Source organism: Dipodomys merriami, unplaced genomic scaffold (assembly GCF_024711535.1).
Source record: "Dipodomys merriami isolate MVZ:Mamm:240054 unplaced genomic scaffold, mDipMer1.0.p SCAF_117, whole genome shotgun sequence".
NCBI lineage: Eukaryota > Metazoa > Chordata > Mammalia > Rodentia > Heteromyidae > Dipodomys > Dipodomys merriami.
Window position 1 is genome coordinate 207,403 of NW_027202460.1, and position 5,836 is coordinate 213,238.

The following is a 5,836-nucleotide window of genomic DNA, read 5'->3' on the forward strand; positions in this document are numbered from 1 at the left end:
TCATGCCCTAAGTTCAAGCCCCAGGTACATCCTAGAACAAAAAAGCAGTATTAGTTTCGTTGACTCAACGTTCTAAAGCAGGCTTTTGATGACTAGATCCTGTTATCCATCCTGGGAAGAAAAAAAAAGAAACACCTCTATACTAGACCATTGGGGTGTTTAAACTTTCTATTAGATTGGATTCTTTAAGTTGTAGTACTAATTCCTAAAAATAAAATAAAATGAACTGGAATACTTAGAGAAATTGCTGGTAATAATGGGGAAGAAAGAAAGTGAATGGTTGAACACTAAAGATGAAGGAATGGCTTTAGAAAAAATAAGTCATAATGTTTTAGGGTAAAAATGAAGAGAACATTAACTCAGGCTAAGAGATTAATAATAACAATGGCAAAGCTCAATTTATACATTAGGCATACTGAGAGATTAACAATAGCCAACAATTGTAACAATACAACAGTTTGCTGTCCAGTTGTGATGGCTCTTTGTTGGTGTCTGTCTTTTACTCTATGTACCCAATTATCGTGCCATCATCCCTGCTGTCATTATCATATGAAGATAAAAAATAATGCTTAGCCAGCTCCAGTGGTGCACTCCCTGTAATCCTAGCTACTCAGGAAACAGATCTGAGGATCTCGGTTCAAACCCGGCCCAGGCAGGAAAGTCGTAGACACTCATCTCCAATAAACCACTAGAAAACTGGAAGTGGTGCTATGGCTCAAGTGGTAGAGGGCTCACCTTGAGCTGAAGAGATGAGCGAAAGCACCAGACCCAGAGTTCCGCAGCACTAATGACAAAAATTTTTTAAAAAGAAAAATTAAAAAGATTGTTTGATAATCAATGCCTGAAAGTCAATGATACAAACATAGTGTTAGGCTACTATTTAGCTTCTGGCAATTCAGATAGGGGATTATGCTTTCAAAGCTAATGGATCAACACCAAGAAAGGTACAAGATTGATTATAGTAACAAAACCACAAATGGGAAAGGTTATGCCAAGGATACTACAGAACCTGTAACCCTAAAGAGAATATTCTGATAGGATAAAACTTATTGCAAATTGAATATTAATAATGTGTTCTTGAAATCCAATGTATATAATATATATATATATGTTTATGTCTATGATAATTTTTAGATCATTCTCAAAAATGGCATGGAGTTATTAAATTATATATCAGAATACCACATCATTTTATAATAAAAAGGCATAAATGATATTTAAAATAAAGATAAGAGAAATAGAGTGGAAGAAGAGCTCAGGGACAGATCTTCTACCCTGAGTTCAAGTCCAGCACTGACAGACAAACAACAAGAACAACAACATCGGAAGGATGAATTTGTATGGAAAATGGACTTGGGAGGAAGTGACCTAGGAGCCTAGGATGTTTGTTGACTCACAGTCAGGTGATCATCGACAGTCAGGTGATTACTGGTCTGATTAAAGCAGGTGATGGGAAAGCTGGGAGGGGCTGCTCTGTGGGCAGACTTAACCCTGATCACAACTCAAGCAAGAGATAATTCTTGTCCTCTCAGCTTTGTGCAAAGTGTGAATCAGAAGATCTCAGTCCAGGGAACCTAAGCATAAACTCAATTTTCTATTCCAAAAGCAAAAGCAAACAGAAGAGGACATGGCTTAAGTGGTAAAGTACCAACCCAGCATCAGGCCTGACAAATTACAAATTAATGAAGACCCACAAGATACAATGGATGATGCCACGAATGTGTCCTACAGTCCGGTGGAAAAGTAATAAACTCATAGTCCAAAAATAAAGCATACACAGAAGTAAAAAACAAAACAAAACAAAATAAAACAAACACAATAAACTTTTCCAACCCTGGACAAACCTAAGTTGCACCTAACCCAAATCACCTAACCAAATTGCAAGTCCTTGAAAGAGGAAGTAAAAGGTGGGGTTGTCAGGATGTAAATTCCAACTTCTATTGATATGTAAATCAGCTTCCCTAAACAACCAATCAGAGACACTTCCTTTCCTGGGCCCACCCTCTTTCAGTATAAATAGAGTGGAAGTCTGAGACTCAGGCATTGCTGAAGATCCCTCAGCAGGAGGAGGCTGTTTGGAGCTTGGATACTCCAGGTGAGGATCAGAGTGGGAGAATCTACTCCTCTTTTAATTCTTCTTTCCTTGGTTTGGTGTTGTTGTTGGTGGTGGTGTTTTGTCGGTTGTGGGGATTGAACCCAGTGGTAGGGCAGTGTTGCTGGGCCTCTTTGTGCTCAAGACTGGGCATTATCCCTAGGTCACTTTGTGGACAAGTTTAGTGCTTTACCACTTGAATCACAGCCCACTTGTGATTTTGGAGTTGTAAATAGGAGATAAGAGTGTGTGTCAGGGGGACTTTGGTGCCCAGGCCTGCTTCAAAGCTTGATCCTCATATCCCAATCTATTGGGTAGCTAGGCTTTTAGGGGTGAGTCACCAGCACCTCATTAGATTCTAGGAATGATGGATCCTGACATTGTCCAGGCCTTCCAGAAGGAACTGAGCTGTGGCATCTGTATGAATACTTTCATAGAGCCAGTCACCCTAGAGTGCGGGCACAGTTTTTGTCGACCTTGTCTCTTCCTTTGCTGGGAAGAGACTCCAGCCAGGTGCCCAGGATGCAAGGGACCCTGCCAGCAGACAAACCTGAAAACCAACGTGGTTCTGAGGAGCCTGGTGGCCATTGCCAGAAGAGCCAGACTCAGGCAGTTCCTGAGCTCTGAGGAATACATGTGTGGGACACACAGGGAGACCAAGCAGATGTTCTGTGAGGTAGACAGGGCCCTGCTCTGTAGGAGCTGCTCCATGTCTCAGGAGCACAGGGCTCACAAACACCATTCTATAGAAAGGGCTGCTGATGTGCAGAGGAAGATGATTTCAAAGCAGATGCATGCTGTATGGGAAAAGACTCAAGAAAACCAGCACAATTTACAGGAGAAGAAGAGACTCACCAACCAATGGATTTATTATGTGAACCTCTACCGAGACATGACTAAGGATGTTTTTAGAATGCTGCAGCTTTTTGTCCAGGAGGAGGAAAGATATCATTCCCAGCTACTGATCAATGAAGGAAGAGCCATGTTACAGCAACTCAGAGAAAGGGAAACCTAAATGCTTCAGAAGAAGCATCAGCTCAGGAATATGTTTCAGGAGCTGATCGAAACATACCAGAAGCCAGATGTGGAACTGCTTCAGGGTGTAGAGTTGACCCTAGAAAGCTGTGTGTCAGTGTTGGTCTTCATGCCACTTCCTCTGAGGCCACAGCTCAGTGCCCCTCCCATGCCTGGAATGAAAAAGAAGCTCAATCAGTACCGGGTGGAGATTGCCTTCAATGAAACTATGGGGAATCAAGGTCCTGGGAGCAGTGTTAGACATGACCATCAATATGCGGTTTTGAATTCTGAAGACTCCCTCCACTTCACTGCTTTTGGATGCCAAGTCTTCAGCTCTGGGAAACATTACTGGGAAGTTAGTGGGGATGAGTCTTCGACCTGGCCCTTGGGAGTTGTTACTGATTCTGTCATAGGGAGCAACCTCAGTGAATCTGAGGACGTTTTCCTCCTTTTGTTTGTGAAAGAGAACACACTTTACACCCTTTTTACCACCTTCCCATTGCTGTCTCAATATGTAGAGAAGCCTCTGGGCCGGGTTGGTTTGTTTCTTGATCTTGAGCATGGCAGTCTGAGTTTTTGGAATGTGGCTAAGTGTTCCCTTATCTGGAGATACCCCAATGATTCTCTCTGATTTCCTGTCAGGCCCCTTTATTCCAGTGGTATCCCGGTGTCTTAAGTGAAGAGACTCTCTATGTGTTGGGAACTCTATGGCAGAGAACCTTTCTCAAATGAAGCAAACCACTAATACTGTACTAATTTAAATTTTTTCATGAAATATGGTGGTAACTATAAAATGTAAAAACCAGTATTAAATGAAGATAAGATAAAGTAGCAACAATGCAACAAGAGAGCAAATAAATATTTTAAAATTGTTATAAAAATAAACCCATGCAAAATTGAGTCCCCAGTGATGGCTTTTCACCCTGAAAGCAGTTGGAATCCAGAATAACAACAAAAAGCAACATTGAATGCAGTGGGCACTGTTGTTTTACCAGTAATCCTTGCTAATCAGCAGGCTGAGTTCTGAGGATGGCAATACATAGCCAGGAAAAACAGATAAATCCAAGTGACTCTTATCTCCAAATAACCACCAAAGTGGAGTTGTGTTCACATGGTACAAGAAAAAAATTCCCACAAGAACAAGGCTCATGCCCTAAGTTAAAGCCTCAGGAAAAGCTAGTACAAAAATACAGTACTAGTTTCAGTGACACAAAGTTCTAGAGCAGCCTTTCTATTAATAGGTCCTATTATCCATCCTGGGAGGAAAAAAACAAACACCTCTCTCCTAGAGCATAGGGGTCTTTACACTTTCTATTAGATTGGATTCTTTAACTTTCGGTACCAATTCCTAAACAAGGGGGAAAAATGTATACTCAGACAAAGAGCTGGTAATAATGGAGAAGAGACTAAATGGTTGAACACTAAAGATGAAGGCCTGTCTTTAAATAGAAGAAATAAGTCATCCTTTTGGGGGGTAAAAATGAGCAGAGAGATTCATAATAATAACTATAGCAGGGCTGGGAAGGTGGCTCAGTGGTAGAGCGCTTGCCTTGCATGCCTGAGACCCTGGGTTTGATTCCTCAGCAACACATAAGAAAAAAGAAACAGCCGGAAGTGGCGCTGTGGCTCAAGTGATAGAGCACTAGCCTTGAGCTGAAGAGCCAAGGGACAGCGTCCAGGCCCACAGTTCAGGCCCCATTACCGGACCCAAAAAAAAAAAAAAAACAAAAAAATAAACACAAACCATAACTATGGCAAACCTTAATTTATATATTAGGCATACTGAGAGGTTAACAAGAGCCACCACTTGTAACAATATAACAGGATGCTTTGCAGGTGTGTTGGCTCTTTTTTGGATAATTAATTGTAGTTCTTTGATCCCCTGTGGCATTATCATATGGAGTTAAAAATGCTTACTTTTTTGTCTCCCTTTCACCCTATATATTTAATTGTTGTGTGTTCATCCCTTCTGTAATTATCTTATTGATGGGCAAAAGCTGCTAACTTGAGATTCAATGATATGAATGTAGGGTTAGACTGCTACTTCCCTGTTGGAAATTCAGATATAGGAGAATTTGCTTTTAAAGCTCATGGTTCAACAAACAAGAACAGATAAGGTTCAAGATTGATTCATAGTAATAAATCCTGGAAGGTGAAAGCTTATGTCATCGATACTATAGAACTTACTACCCTAAAAATAATATCCTAGATAATTTTCTAAAGTTTATAGCAAATAGAGTATTAATAATGTGCTCTTATAAAACACACACACACACACACACAAACACACACACACACACACACACACACACATGAGCATTAGTAGGTTCTCTTATCAGTTTATCATATATATTAATTTACCATTTCATTTTAATATAAGCTTAGTCATATATGGTGTTTATTAGCCTTTTGCTCCAACATAAAACTCAAGGACAGTGCATAGATCCTTAGTTTAAGCTCCTAAATGGATAAGTCACAATAGAAAATAGACATGGAGAAAGTAACCTCAGATTCAAGGATCCTTTTCTGACTCACAGTTAGGTGATGGACAGTCAGGTGATTACTGGGTTCAGGCTGGTGAAGGAGATGGGTGTAGGCTTCCTGCAGACCTAACAATGATCACATCCCATCCAATAGCTAGTCAAGTTAGCATATGTCTGCCATCTCAGCTATATACAAAGTCTCAATAGGAAGATCTCAGTCCAGGAAAGCCTAAGCATTAACACA

General features: G+C 40.5%; 1 pseudogene; it reads left to right on the forward strand.

Annotated features, from left to right (window-relative positions):
• The first annotated feature begins 2,459 nt into the window (after window positions 1–2,459).
• On the forward strand, window positions 2,460–3,740 carry LOC138822904 (tripartite motif-containing protein 43 pseudogene; annotated as a pseudogene).
• Window positions 3,741–5,836: the final 2,096 nt, after the last annotated feature.